This window comes from Balaenoptera acutorostrata, chromosome 10 (genome assembly GCF_949987535.1).
Source record: "Balaenoptera acutorostrata chromosome 10, mBalAcu1.1, whole genome shotgun sequence".
Lineage (NCBI taxonomy): Eukaryota > Metazoa > Chordata > Mammalia > Artiodactyla > Balaenopteridae > Balaenoptera > Balaenoptera acutorostrata.
Genome location: NC_080073.1, coordinates 28,976,006 through 28,992,097, shown reverse-complemented (window position 1 = coordinate 28,992,097; position 16,092 = coordinate 28,976,006). Strand labels below are relative to the sequence as shown.

Here is a 16,092-nt window from a genome sequence, read left to right as displayed (position 1 = left end):
TTTACAACTGAAAGCCTCATTCAAACATCCCCTCTCTGTTAAGTGTCCATGGAAGTCCCCTGGGATTTCCATAAACACAATGATCTGCTTGGTTTTTCCTTACTCTGGGATAATTCTAAACCTGTCTCACATACATATAGGATACATACTCCACAAGGACTTTTGTCTATATCCTTCATTCCTCCTGGTACCTATGCATACAAGACTTTATGCCCAGCTAACCTGAATCCACCCAGGCTGCCTTGAAGCCTGCCTCTGCCCAACAATATATCCGTGAAGAATGATTCTAGGGATTTGCCAGTGCATTACACAGAAAAACAGCCTAAAATTCCTTCCTTATCCATCTATTTCCCCTTCCTTCAAGCAGCTGCTTAAAAAAAAAAAACAAAAAAAACTCATCTCTCTCATTCCTTCATTCTACCCCACCTCACCCCAGCTCCCTTCAGTGCCATGCTGCTTCCTCCCTGCCACTACATTTATTGTGTTTATGACACCCATGTCCTCTCTTCAGGGTATAACTCCTGCAAGGCAGAGACTGGTCTGAATGTCTTTCTCTCTTTTGAAGCAGCCCCCTGGAATTCTGGTTAATAAGCTTTCCATCTCATTCCACAAGGAAGCCCACCACAAGAAAGTCCTCCATCCTCGGCTCAGTACCACTTAACCTTCTTCCAGGAGCTGCAAGTAGATGACCCTTTAACCTCTTCTTACCCCAGAACAGTACTGAAGAAACAAAGGCCTCATCTGCTCTCTACCTGGCTTACAGGGCAAAGTCAGTATTAATCAGAGGTGCCCTTTTTGCTACTGACAGACAAAGTAGATGCACTCATAACCAAGAGCTTCTTGCCAAATCCTTAGGGCTTTAAATCTTTTCCGAATAAACTGCAATTTGTAAAGAAACCCTCTAAGTGATGTTGTGCAAGGAAGTTAAAGCAGGCACAGAAGGATGGAGTAACATTTCACCATCTGCCTGTGATAATAATAATGCCTCTGTCTTGCAAAATCTCTAATTGATTGTGAGAGAGAAGCACAAAGATCCTGCCATAATCTAACCAAGATTACTCCTAAATTATATCTTTGCAGAGGACGAGCACTAAGGTCGGTGCTCCTAAGAACCAATTTTGAGCATATGAACTTTCTGGTGGCAGAATGACAGGAGCCCCAGGACACAGTTGGGCAAGATCGAACCAATTCACTTTATTATAGTTGCTTGAAGCAGTGTCAAGCTGGAGCCCCATAGAGAGCTGAGGGGTAGGGAATGTGTTTGGGGCAGTGTTTCCCACTGATGGGACAGAAATGCCTTAAAGCAGTGTGGATACACATCTGTCTGGGTTTCCTGTGGAGGAAGCCCGGGCTGCTCTACTCTCCACAGTGTTGAGCTAGGAGGCTTTATTCCAGGGGAGTCATAATTTTCTACAATGGCAGAGCTCAGGCCTGAACTGGAGGGCTTGGGAAGAGCGAGCTGGAAAAAGCAACTTTGATTTCACAAGTTTCTTAAACTACCTTTCCACAGGAAGGACCCAGCCAAACACTCTTGGCCTGAGACAAATGGAAATTAATGACTTAGCTTACTGCCTCTTACCCAGGTCCCCATAATCAAAGGACCACTGATTACTATAAAGTTAAATTACAACCTGGTTTTCATAAACTACTACATATATTTTTTCTTTATGTACAATATATCTTAAATAAACACAATATATTTATATACATATATCGTCCATATGTATTTTTATATGCCATATATGTTAGGATTCTTGGTACAGATTAACATTAAAGCTGGGGGAAAAAAAACATCTTTTCTTTTTTTTTTTTTTAACATCTTTATTGGAGTATAATTGCTTTACAATGTTGTGTTAGTTTCTGCTGTACAACAAAGTGAATCAGCTGTATGTATACGTATATCCCCATATCTCCTCCCTCTTGCGTCTCCCTCCCACTCTCCCTATCCCACCCCTCTAGGTCATCACAAAGCACCGAGCTGATCTCCCTGTGCTACGCAGCTGCTTCCCACTAGCTATGTGTTTCACATTTGGTAGTGTGCATATGTCAATGCTACTCTCTCACTTCATCCTGGCTTCCCCTTCCCCCTCCCCGTGTCCTCAAGTCCGTTCTCTACATCTGCGTCTTTATTCCTGTCCTGCCCCTAGGTTCATCAGTACCGTTTTTTTAGATTCCATATACGCGCATTAGCATCCGAAAACCATCTTTTCAGCTTTTTCTTTAAAATAAGGGAAAAGGAGCTAAATATCCCTGTATTGGTAACTAATCAATAACAGTTTCACTCTGCTCACAGGGAAAACTATTTTCTGGTATGTTCATTAGATTTATATTTCATTATTTTTATTCTTTAATTTTAAAACATGAAATAACATTGCCTTATTTTCATTATATATTACTTTCTATTTTATTATCATTACTATATATATATATCTTCTTACCATATGCAGTATTGATATATTGTTACTCTACGGCAAACGATGCTGGTTTTCCATCCATGCTGGGGGTTCAGAGATTCTGTTTTAACTACATTAAGTAAACAGAATTGAGTCAATTTAAAGGAAAATATTACAATAACAACCATCACAGTGGTCTACAGCCTGGATGCAAAGCAACAAAGTGTGGGATCTGCTTCCCTTAAAGCCAGCTCTTCCCACTCCACCAACTACCCATTTTTCCTCAAAAGCATGAGTTTATGTGTAAAGGTTATGAGACTCTCCTTTCCTCTCTAACTTGACACTCACTTGGGATCCTCACAACCAGCTTGTCAACACATTTGGGAAAAGTTGTCTGAACTGAGAAGGTCAGATTCTTTCTTACCAGAAATTAGCAGAAAAAAACAAAACAATGAACCAATCCAAAGGCCCTTCCAGACTCCCACAACTTTGGGGTTTTAATGGTAAAAACCAGACATTTATTATCAAATAGAAACCACAATTTATCAGCTAGAAAGCAAGATTTCCTATACAGAGAAATCTTTGTGTCTTCTTTTTAGCTTTGGAACCTCCCGTTTATTAGCAATATATCCTTGGGCAAGACACCCTAAGTCTGAATTTCTTCACCTAACAAATGAGGACCTACTTTCCAAGGGAAATAATGAGCATCAGGCACTTAACCTAGGATCAGGCACACAGACATGCTCAAGAAGAGCTATTATTACTGCTATGATTATCAACAATGTTCATTAAACGACATAGCTATAGTGATGTTTATTCTAATAGGAGCTTTCCACTTTCAAAAAAGTGTGGCTACCTTAGTAATCATTTTACCTTAATTCTGGGCTACAATACAACTTCAGGCTTCTTCAGGCATTTCATTCAACATTCATTCAACACATACTTCCTAGAGCCACTGTTCTGTGCACTGGGGAAACAGTACTGAACAATCCACAGTAAAGTCCTTGCCCTGTGGCTCACATTCTGGAGGGGAGAGAAACAGTACACATAATAAGGGAATGTAATTACAGTAGATCTATCAGTGAGGAATGCTAGAGAAAAAAAAAAGTGGATTTTGACCTGGCAAAGGCCTTGCCCATTAAGGCAAAGGCCCTATCTCTTCTGGAGCACTTGGGTTTTATATCATGTAACTCAAGACCTTTAGATATTAAAATCTGATCTTTGGGCCAGTGGTCTTCTTGGTGTGATTTCAGAGGCAAGTGCTCAAACAGTGAAAAGGAAAAATATTTCCTCTGCCTACTTGCTGATATCTAAATGCAAGGGGAGAGATGGGACAAAAACGGTACTTTCTGTGGCAGCGAAAGCTTGGCTATCAAATACTAGGCATGTATGGGATGCCACTCCTAGTCCCTGTAGTGGAAGATATTATCAAGTTTTCCTCTTCCCTGCTGAGCCTGGTACCAGCTTCACAAATTTTCTCAGCACAGTTCTCTAGGCAACCACTGTCAGTGATTCAAGTTAGCATAAAAGATGAAATCTTTGTGTCATCACAGAGTTTGAAGTAAGGTTTAAATGTAAATACATCTAGGAAAGGTATCATACTGACTTAAAAATCACACGAGGCACCAAATGACTGGTTCTCTCCCAAGAGTACATCTTATCAGTGGTGGGAAGTTGCTAAGAAGAAATGCTGTAAGTGTATGGGGGTTGCGGGGGACATGTACCAGGGAGGAGAGGACACATTTTATAATCCCACCTACATTCATGTCTGAACGCATGTCATAAGGCATTTCCACACACCCTGTGATTTGAAGGAACCACCTCCATTAGTGTACCTATGTCTTTCAAACAGACACCTAGCTGAGCCCACAAATTATAGTGCTCCCAAATGGCAGCTCTATTCTTCCAGGTGTAAGGCCAAACACCCTGGAGCTCATCAGCACACCCTTTCAGGCCGACTTTCAAAAGATTAACAAAACCCAACCATTTCTCTCCAAGTCCACCTCTACCTCCCAAATCAAGCCACCGCCATGTTTTGGCTGGATGGCTGCAATAATTCCCTGACGGTCTCAGCTTCTGCCTGTGCTTCTGCACTGTCTCTTTCCACTCAGAAGCCTCCTAAAACCTAAGTCAGGTCACATCCCAACTCTGGTCAAAAACCACCTGTACCTTCTCATCTCACCCAGAGTAAAATCCTACGAGGCCCTTCCTGCTATGGTCCCCAGCTATCTCTCGGGGCTCTTCTCCATCGCTCCCCCTTGCATTCTTCCCTCCAGCCTGGCCTGCCTCCTTGCTTTCCTCCAACAGGCCTGGTGCATTTCTGCCTCAAGAGCTTTGCACTTGCTGCTCCGTCTGCCAAGGACACTTTTCCTCCAGGGAGTCATATGGCTGCTCCTTTGTGACAGGTGCATCTTTGCTATGGCCCTGAGAGGCCCTCCTGGATCTCCTCACCTAACACGGCACACAGACCAGCCCCCACCTGCACCCTGTCACTCCACCCTGTTGAATAATTCTTCATGGCACCATCACTACCTGACATCATCTCATCACTTTCCTTTCTTCCTTCCTTCTCTCCCTCCTTCCTTCCCTCAATCACTATCTGTCCCCCAATAGAATATAAGCTACATCAGAATAAGGGCATGGTCTATTCTGGTCATTTCTGTGCCTAGAATAGGGTCAGGCCCAGAGCGGGCACTCCAACTGCTTTGATTAAAACTCAGTCACCGCAGAGAAGCGGCCACACACTGCAGAAGGAAGAAGCCGCTGCATCTACAAAATACAACTGCTTTGCTTGAGTGGCTTGAGCTCGATCTTCCGTAACAGTGGGTGATCGAGGTCTAAACACATAATGATAGTGCTGGGGTGACAGGAAGTGAAAGTCTTTTACTCTTGAAGGAAAGCCAGATTTGATCATATGGTAGATTTGCTCAGTGGCATTTAGGTTTTATGTCTATAAAGCAATATTCTTATTTCTTACATTCTTTTCTAAGAAAAAAAACCAAAACCCAAAACTTTTGATCTGCTGGTCTGAAGTTGCACTCCCGAAACAAACATGTTACACTCAATTTTTGATAACACAAAGTTTATTAAAAGGTAGCTATTATATTACTGCACAATAAGCTGTATACATGCAAAGATTTAGCATGCTGTCAAAAGGTTTCCTCACTGGAATGGTAACTACTCCTAAAGCAGGGATGGTTTTGAGCATCTCATTTACGCAATTTAAACATCAGCACCTTTAATCTGTAAAATGAATGGCTACACCAGGCTAGCTCTGGCATTTGTTCCAACTTATATATTCTATAAGACAGGCAGTAGGATCCAATGGAAAGGACTTGGGATTTGGAGGTTGAGATCTGACTCTGTCACTCACCAGCCTGACTGAATCTTAATTTTTTTCATCTATAAAACATTAATCACTGGAAATACCTACCTTGCACATTTCACCTTTCAATAACTTAAAATGTACACTAGGAGGATCACCTAAGATAGGACTGTGGGGACAGGGACCCCATGCATTTTGTTTACCAGGATAAGCAGAGCACCTGACACCTTACAGGCACCTACATGCACTGGTGGGATGAAGGAAAGAATATATGAACAAACAGACCAAAAAACACTTCCCTACCTCCTGATTGTCAGGACTATTGTATGGCCTAAATACAGTCATATACGTTGTAAGGACTTACTAAAGCAATGTATGTTGAAAGAGCTTTTTTAAATTGTAAAGTTAATACAAATGTTATTAATAATTACCATCATAGATCTACCACATTTGCCCAGTTCAGCCTTGGATATCTTATTAATTTAATGCTAACACAACCTGAAAGAAACTAGTATTTACTGAGGCCTTCTGATCTCCTAGGGATATATACACATAATTTGCATCTTGTACCTTTTGAACCAACCCTACTATCTCAGTCTAGTCACAAATTCTAGCCAGTAGAAGTCAGAAACTGCATCAAAACTGAACTCACAAATCAGTCAACAATCATTTAGTACTTAGTACATGCCAGCTTCTATACATGGTGTTTTGCAGGCATAAGCTCTAATATATATATATATATATTTTTTTTTTTTTTTTTTTTTTTTTTTTTAGTGTTTGGCCACAACCCCATGGCATGTGGGATCTTAGTTCCCCAACCAGGGATCGAACCCATGCCTCCTGCATTGGAAGGCAGAGTCTTAACCACTGGACTGCCAGAGAAGTCCCTCATTTAATTTTTTAAGGTAGATTTTTTTGAGGTAGCTACAGCTATATTCCTCATTTTACAGATGTGGAAACAGAGAGTCAGTAGTTAGGTAACTTGCTGCAAGTCCACAGTTAGCAAGAGGCAGAGTCAGGATCTGACTGTCTGACTCCAAGTCCATGCTCTTCACCAGTATGTATTATGCAGTGCATTCACGTAAATTTATCACTGAATGTGTGCTGAGTCATTTTGGTGCTTCTCTTTTTGTTCAAGGAAGAGCTGCTTTAGCACTCCATCAGCCTTAATTTCCCCCCCCCCCACCAAAGTGAAAATCTATGTCTGGGAATAAGGGGAAATTCTAACAATGAGACAAGAGGGCATCCCAGCTAAGTAGGCAGGCCTCATTTCAAGTTCTATTTCTCATACTGGCCCTTCCTGCAGTGAGTGTCCCAACAGTGCTGTTATAACCTGGAAGGCAGTTCTGCCATCAGGAAGGCCAGTGAGAATACCCTGACAACTCACTGGTCCCTTTCTCAGTAACCCAAGGACTACTGAAATTTCTTTTCAACTCTCTGCCTTTTCAGGGCAAACATGTCCACTTCAGTAGTTATGACCATCAGTTGGCCTGATTCACAAGCAGTTCCTAATTAAGTAGGACTGCTGAACACTGTGAGATATGAAATCTCTTGCTGCTAAATTGCATACAGGCTGAAAGCAATGAGAATCTGTTTAGATATTCACACTGCTTTATATTAGGGGACCAGCGGTTATGAGACACTGAAACCAATCATCATTAGGATATCCCTGTCTTGGCTGCCAGAGAATAAAGGTCCCCACACAGCTACCTGCCCAGACTAATGGTCAGAAGGCTGATGAGGCATTCATGAGACTATGAATCAAAATTTACCAAACAAACAATGCCCCCAAAGGCCTTGGTTTCTAGATATTTCTGTTTGACTTTATCTTGGAACTAACTATGGAACAAGATGACTGTGTTTAGATGTCTTCATTAGTGGCCTATCCTTGGACAATTCTTCCAAGCAACCATCCCAACCTCATTTCCTTCTCAGAAAAATAAAGAGGTTCAAAGGATTATATTATAAAATATAAAATCCAGATACTGACAAAAGTCAACCATATTAGTTGCTTTGCACTAAATATATTTGTTTCTATGCTTTTTTCCCTGGAAAAATTAAGTGTACATTATCAAGAGCTACCAACTATTCGGCCCTTATTATGTACTAGGCACCATGCTGAGAGCTTTGCATACATCCACTGACAGAGTTACATAGCCTGAGGTAGCCTGAGAAAGCCTTCTGTGCCTGGTCATTTCCCTGTTGTGTGTTCTCACAGCACCAAGTACCTCTCTGTCACTAAGCTTAACATAAACTCATTTGTGTGATTATTTGACATCTCTCTCTTGAACTGAACTATAAGCTTACCAGCGCTGTGTCTATTTTTGTTCCCCACTGTAACCCCAGTTTCAAATACAGGACTTGGCATACAGCTAGTGCTTAATAAACATTTGACAAACAAGTGATGGCAGCACGTAGAGGTTACGACACCTCCCAGGTTGATATATAGCCAGTAGGTATGAGTCGGGATTTGAACTCAGTCTCCAGAGACCAGCACGTGGTCTCTCTCTGGGCTGGGAGGCTTTTGCATCAAAATAGGTCAAGCAAGGAACAAATAGGAGCAACTATTACTATTACCACAGTCTTGGACAGATATGAGAAGGCAAAAGGGGGTTTCTCTATGGCTATTGAGATATATTAAAGACTCACTACAGGGCTTCCCTGGTGGCGCAGTGGTTAAGAATCTGCCTGCCAGTGCAGGGGACACCGGTTCCAGCCCTGGTCCGGGAAGATCCCACATGCCATGGAGCAACTAAGACCAGGCGCCACAACTACAGAGCTCACGAAAACCACAACTACTGAAGCCTGCGCGCCTAGAGCCCGTGCTCCACAACAAGAGAAGCCACCGCAATGAGAAGCCCGCGCACTGCATTGAAGAGTAGGCCCCCTCGCCACAACTAGAGAAAGCCCACACACAGCAATGAAGACCCAACGCACCCAAAAAATAAATAAATTTAAAAAAAAAAGACTCACTACAGAATAAACACTAGTGGGCACAAAAGTATATTAGAGAGGGGGCTGGGCAAGATGGCGGAAGAGTAAGACGCGGAGATCACCTTCCTTCCCACAGATACAGCAGAAATACATCTACACGTGGAACTGCTCCTACAGAACACCCACTGAACGTTGGCAGAAGACGTCAGACCTCCCAAAAGGCAAGAAAATCCCCACGTACTTGGGTAGGGCAAAAGAAAAAAGAAATAACAGAGACAAAAGAATAGGGACGGGGCCTGCACCAGTGGGAGGGAGCCATGAAGGAGGAAAGGTTTCCACACACTAGGAAGCCCCTTCGTGGGCGGAGACTGCGGGTGGCGGAGGAGGGAAGTTTCGGAGCCACGGAGGAGAGCGCAGCCACAGGGGTGCGGAGGGCAAAGCGGAGAGATTCCCGCACGGAGGATAGGTGCCGAGTAGCACTCACCAACCAGAGAGGCTTGTCTGCTCACCCGCCGGGGCGGGCGGGGGCTGGGAGCTGAGGCTCGGGCTTCCGTCGGATTGCAGGGAGAGGACTGGGGTTGGCGACGTGAACACAGCCTGAAGGGGCTAGCGCGCCACAGCTAGCCAGGAGGGAGTCCGGGAAATAGTCTGCAGCTGCCGAAGAGGCAAGAGACTTTTTCTTGCCTCTTTGTTTCACGGCGCGCAAGGAGAGGGGATTCAGAGCGCCGCCTAAATGAACTCCAGAGACGGGCGTGAGCCACGGTTATCAGCGCGGACCCCAGAGACAGGCATGAGACGCTAAGGCTGCTGCTGCCACCACCAAGAAACCTGTGTGCGAGCACAGGTCACTCTCCACACCGCCCCTCCCAGGAGCCGGTGCAGCCTGCCACGGCCGGGCTCCCATGATCCGGGGACAACTTCCCCAGGAGAACACATGGCGCGCCTCAGGCTGCTGCAACGTCATGCTGGCCTCTGCCGCCGCAGGCTCGCCCCGCATCCGTACCCCTCCCTCCCCCCGGCCTGAGTGAGCCAGAGCCCCCTAGTCAACTGCTCCTTTAACCCCGTTCTGTCTGGGCGGGGAACAGACGCCCTCAGGCGACCTACATGCAGAGGCGGGTCCAAATGCAAAGCTGAACCCCGGGAGCTGTGCGAACAAAGAAGAGAAACGGAAATATCTCACAGCAGCCTCAGAAGCAGCGGATTAAAGCTCCACAAACAACTTGATGTGCCTGCATCTGTTGAATACCTGAATAGACAACGAATCAGCCCAAATTCAGGAGGTGGATTTTGGGAGCAGGATATATTAATTTTTCCCCTTTTCCTTTTTTTGTGACTGTATATGTGTATGCTTCTGGGCGAGATTTTGTCTGTATAGCTTCGCTTTCACCATTAGTCTTAGGGTTAGGTCCGTCCGTTTTTTGTTTTTTTTTTTTTTTTTACTTAAAAAATTTTTTTTCCTAATAAATGTTTTCTTAATAACTTTTTCCTTACTTTCTATTTTTAAAAATTAAAAAAAAATTTTAATAAGTTTTTTCATATTTTCATTTTAAAAAATTTAAAATTTTTTCTTAATAAATTTTTTTCTTAATAGTTTTTTAATTTTTTATTATAAAAAATTAATAAATCTATTTTTAAAAATTAAAAAAATAATTTTCTTAATAAATTTATTCTTAATAATTTTTTTTCTTATTTTTCATTATAATAGCTTTATTTTATTTTATTTTATCCTCTTTCTTTCTTTCTTTCTTTCTATTTCTTCTCCCTTTTATTCTGAGCCGTGTGGATGAAAGGTTCTTGGTGCTCCAGCCAGGCATCAGGGCTGTGCCTCTGAGGTGGGAGAGCCAACTTCAGGACACTGGTCCACAAGAGACCTCCCAGCTCCACGTAATACCAAACAGAGAAAATCTCTCAGAGATCTCCATCTCAGCATCAAGACCAGCTTCACTCAACGACCAGCAAGCTACAGTGCTGGACACCCTATGCCAAACAACTAGCAAGACAGGAACACAGCCCCATCCATTAGCAGACAGGCTGCCTAAAATCATAATAAGGCCACAGACACCCCAAAACACACCACCAGACGTGGACATGCCCACCAGAAAGACAAGATCCAACCTCATCCACCAGAACACAGGCACTAGTCCCCTCCACCAGCAAGCCTACACAACCCACTGAACCAACCTTAGCCACTGGGGACAGATACCAAAAACAACGGGAACTACGAACCTGCAGCCTGTGAAAAGGAGACCCCAAACACAGTAAGATAAGCAAAATGAGAAGACAAAAAAACACACAGCAGGTGAAGGAGCAGGGTCAAAACACACCAGACCTAACAAATGAAGAGAAAATAGGCAGTCTACCTGAAAAAGAATTCAGAATAATGATAGTAAAGATGATCCAAAATCTTGGAAATAGAATAGACAAAATGCAAGAAACATTTAACAAGGATGTAGAAGAACTAAAGAGGAACCAAGCAATGATGAAAAACACAATAAATGAAATTAAAAATACTCTAGACGGGATCAATAGCAGAATAACTGAGGCAGAAGAACGGATAAGTGACCTGGAAGATAAAATAGTGGAAATAACTACTGCAGAGCAGAATAAAGAAAAAAGAATGAAAAGAACAGAGGACAGTCTCAGAGACCTCTGGGACAACATTAAACGCACCAACATTCGAATTACAGGGGTCCCAGAAGAAGAAGAGAAAAAGAAAGGGACTGAGAAAATATTTGAAGAGATTATAGTTGAAAACTTCCCTAATATGGGAAAGGAAATAGTTAATCAAGTCCTGGAAGCACAGAAAGTCCCATACAGGATAAATCCAAGGAGAAACACGCCAAGACACATATTAATCAAACTATCAAAAATTAAATATAAAGAAAACATATTAAAAGCATCAAGGGAAAAACAACAAATAACACACAAGGGAACCCCCAAAAGGTTAACAGCTGATCTTTCAGCAGAAACTCTGCAAGCCAGAAGGGAGTGGCAGGATATACTTAAAGTGATGAAGGAGAAAAACCTACAACCAAGGTTACTCTACCCAGCAAGGATCTCATTCAGATGTGATGGAGAAATTAAAACCTTTACAGACAAGCAAAAGCTGAGAGAGTTCAGCACCACCAAACCAGCTTTACAACAAATGTTAAAGGAACTTCTCTAGGCAAGAAACACAAGAGAAGGAAAACACCTACAATAACAAACCCAAAACATTTAAGAAAATGGGAATAGGAACATACATATCGATAATTACCTTAAATGTAAATGGATTAAAGGCTCCCACCAAAAGACACAGACTGGCTGAATGTATATAAAAACAAGACCCATATATATGCTGTCTACAAAAGACCCACTTTAGACCTAGAGACACATACAGACTGAAAGTGAGGGGATGGAAAAAGATACTCCATGCAAATGGAAATCAAAAGAAAGCTGGAGTAGCAATTCTCATATCAGACAAAGAGATTTTAAAATAAAGACAATTACAAGAGACAAAGAAGGACACTATATAATGATCAAGGGATCGATCCAAGAGGAAGGTATAACAATTATAAATATTTATGCACCCAACATAGGAGCACCTCAATACATAAGGCAAATACTAACAGCCATAAAAGGGGAAATCGACAGTAACACAATCATAGTAGGGGACTTTAACACCCCACTTTCACCAATGGACAGATCATCCAAAATGAAAATAAATAAGGAAACACAAGCTTTAAATGATACATTAAACAAGATGGACTTAATTGATATTTATAGGACATTCCACCCCAAAACAACAGAATACACATTCTTCTCAAGTGCTCATGGAACATTCTCCAAGATAGATCATATCTTGGGTCACAAATCAAGCCTTGGTAAATTTAAGAAAATTGGAATCGTATCAACTATCTTTTCCGACCACAACGCTATGAAACTAGATATCAATTACAGGAAAAGATCTGTAAAAAATACAAACACATGGAGGCTACACAATACACTACTTAATAACGAAGTGATCACTGAAGAAATCAAAGGGGAAATCAAAAAATACCTAGAAACAAATGACAATGGAGACACGACGACCCAAAACCTATGGGATGCAGCAAAAGCAGTTCTAAGAGGGAAGTTTATAGCAATACAAGCCTACATCAAGAAACAGGAAACATCTCGAATAAACAACCTAACCTTGCACCTAAAGCAATAAGAGAAAGAAGAACAAAAAAACCCCAAAGCTAGCAGAAGGAAAGAAATCATAAAGATCAGATCAGAAATAAATGAAAAAGAAATGAAGGAAACAATAGCAAAAATCAATGAAACTAAAAGCTGGTTCTTTGAGAAGATAAACAAAATTGATAAACCATTAGCCAGACTCATCAAGAGAAAAAGGGAGAAGACTCAAATCAATAGAATTAGAAATGAAAAAGGAGAAGTGACCACTGACACTGCAGAAACACAAAGGATCATGAGAGATTACTACAAGCAACTCTATGCCAATAAAATGGACAACCTGGAAGAAATGGACACATTCTTAGAAATGCACAACCTGCCGAGACTGAACCAGGAAGAAATAGAAAATATGAACAGACCAATCACAAGCACAGAAATTGAAACTGTGATTAAAAATCTTCCAACAAACAAAAGCCCAGGACCAGATGGCTTCACAGGCGAATTCTAACAAACATTTAGAGAAGAGCTAACACCTATCCTTCTCAAACTCTTCCAAAATATTGCAGAGGGAAGAACACTCCCCAACTCATTCTACGAGGCCACCATCACCCTGATACCAAAACCAGACAAAGATGTCACAAAGAAAGAAAACTACAGGCCAATATCACTGATGAACATAGATGCAAAAATCCTCAACAAAATACTAGCAAACAGAATCCAACAGCACATTAAAAGGATTATACACCATGATCAAGTGGGGTTTATCCCAGGAATGCAAGGATTCTTCAATATATGCAAATCAATCAATGTGATACATCTTATTAACAAATTGAAGGAGAAAAACTATATGATCATCCCAATAGATGCAGAGAAAGCTTTTGACAAAATTCAACACCCATTTATGATAAAAACTCTCCAGAAAGTGGGCACAGAGGGAACCTACCTCAACATAATAAAGGCCATATATGACAAACCCACAGCAAACATTGTCCTCAATGGTGAAAAACTGAAACCATTTCCACTAAGATCAGGAACAAGACAAGGTTGCCCACTCTCACCACTATTATTCAACATAGTTTTGGAAGTGTTAGCCACAGCAATCAGAGAAGAAAAAGAAATAAAAGGAATCCAAATCGGAAAAGAAGTAAAACTGTCACTGTTTGCAGATGACATACTATACATAGAGAATCCTAAAGATGCTACCAGAAAACTACTAGAGCTAATCAATGAATTTGGTAAAGTAGCAGGATACAAAATTAATGCACAGAAATCTCTTGCATTCCTATATACTAATGATGAAAAATCTGAAAGTGAAATTAAGAAAACACTCCCGTTTACCATTGCAACAAAAAGAATAAAATATCTAGGAATAAACTTACCTAAGGAGACAAAAGACCTGTATGCAGAAAATTATAGGACACTGATGAAAGAAATTAAAGATGATACAAACAGATGGAGAGTTACACCATGTTCTTGGATTGGAAGAATCAACTTTGTGAAAATGACTCTATTACCCAAAGCAATCTATAGATTTAATGCAATCCCTATCAAACTACCACTGGCATTTTTCACAGAACTAGAACAAAAAATTTCACAATTTGTATGCAAACACAAAAGACCCCGAATAGCCAAAGCAATCTTGAGAACGAAAAGTGGAGCTGGAGGAATCAGGTTCCCTGACTTCAGACTATATTACAAAGCTACAGTAATCAAGACAGTTTGGTACTGGCACAAAGACAGAAATATAGATCAATGGAACAGGATAGAAAGCCCAGAGATAAACCCACGCACATATGGTCACCTTATCTTTGATAAAGGAGGCAAGCATATACAGTGGAGAAAAGACAGCCTCTTCAATAAGTGGTGCTGGGAAAATTGGACAGGTACATGTAAAAGTATGAAATTAGAACACACCCTAACACCATACACAAAAATAAACTCAAAATGGATTAAAGACCTAAGTGTAAGGCCAGACACTATCAAACTCTTAGAGGAAAACATAGGCAGAACACTCTATGACTTATATCACAGCAAGATCCTTTTTGACCCAGCTCCTAGAGAAATGGAAATAAAAACAAAAATAAACAAATGGGACCTAATGAAACTTCAAAGCTTTTGCACAGCAAAGGAAACCATAAACAAGACCAAAAGACAACCCTCAGAATGGGAGAAAATATTTGCAAATGAAGCAACTGACAAAGGATTAATCTCCAAGATTTACAAGCAGCTCATGCAGCTCAATAACAAAAAAACAAACAACCCAATCCAAAAATGGGCAGAAGACCTAAATAGACATTTCTCCAAAGAAGATATACAGATTGCCAACAGACACATGAAAGAATGCTCAACATCATTAATCATTAGAGAAATGCAAATCAAAACTACAATGAGATATCATCTCACACTGGTCAGAATGGCCATCTCAAAAAATCTGGAAACAATAAATGCTGGAGAGGGTGTGGAGAAAAGGGAACACTCTTGCACTGTTGGTGGGAATGTAAATTGATACAGCCGCTATGGAGAACAGTATGGAGGTTCCTTAAAAAACTAAAAATAGAACTACCGTACGACCCAGCAATCCCACTACTGGGCATATACCTTGAGAAAACCATAATTCAAAAAGAGTCATGTACCAAAATGTTCACTGCAGTTCTATTTACAATAGCCAGGACATGGAAGCAACCTAAGTGTCCATCATCAGATGAATGGATAAAGAAGATGTGGCACATATATACAATCAATATTACTCAGCCATAAAAAGAAATGAAATGGAGGTATTTGTAATGAGGTGGATGGAGTTAGAGTCTGTCATACAGAGTGAAGTAAGTCAGAAAGAGAAAAACAAATACAGTATGGTTACACATATATATGGAATCTAAGGGAAAAAAAAAAGGTCATGAAGAACCTAGTGGGAAGATGGGAATAAAGACACAGACCTACTAGAGAATGGACTTGAGGATATGGGGAGGGGGAAGGGTAAGATGTGACAGGGTGAGAGAGTGGCATGGGCATATATACACTACCAAATGTAAAATAGATAGCTAGTGGGAAGCAGCCGCATAGCACAGGGAGAACAGCTCGGTGCTTTGTGACCACCTAGAGGGGTGGGATGGGGAGGGTGGGAGGGAGGGAGATGCAAGAGGGAAGAGCTATGGGAACATATGTATATGTATAACTGATTCACTTTGTTATAAAGCAGAAACTAACACACCATTGTAAAGCAATTATACTTCAATAAAGATGTTTAAAAAAAAAAAGTATATTAGAGAAGTTTCAAGAGTACAG

The 16,092-nt window shown here is 41.2% G+C and overlaps 1 protein-coding gene across 14 annotated transcripts in view; it reads right to left on the bottom strand.

The window, feature by feature from the left end:
• FHIT (fragile histidine triad diadenosine triphosphatase) overlaps positions 1–16,092 on the bottom strand; it is a 1,493,627-nt gene that overhangs the window by 1,344,175 nt on the left and 133,360 nt on the right. Inside the window, exon 1 of one of the 14 annotated variants that reach the window (XM_057555630.1) lies at positions 2,439–2,454. The exons of the other annotated variants lie outside the window; for them this stretch is intronic. The gene's annotated coding sequence lies outside the window, so the exon portion shown is untranslated. Of the gene's footprint in view, positions 1–2,438; positions 2,455–16,092 lie in introns of those variants that run through there. 14 annotated transcript variants of the gene reach the window in all.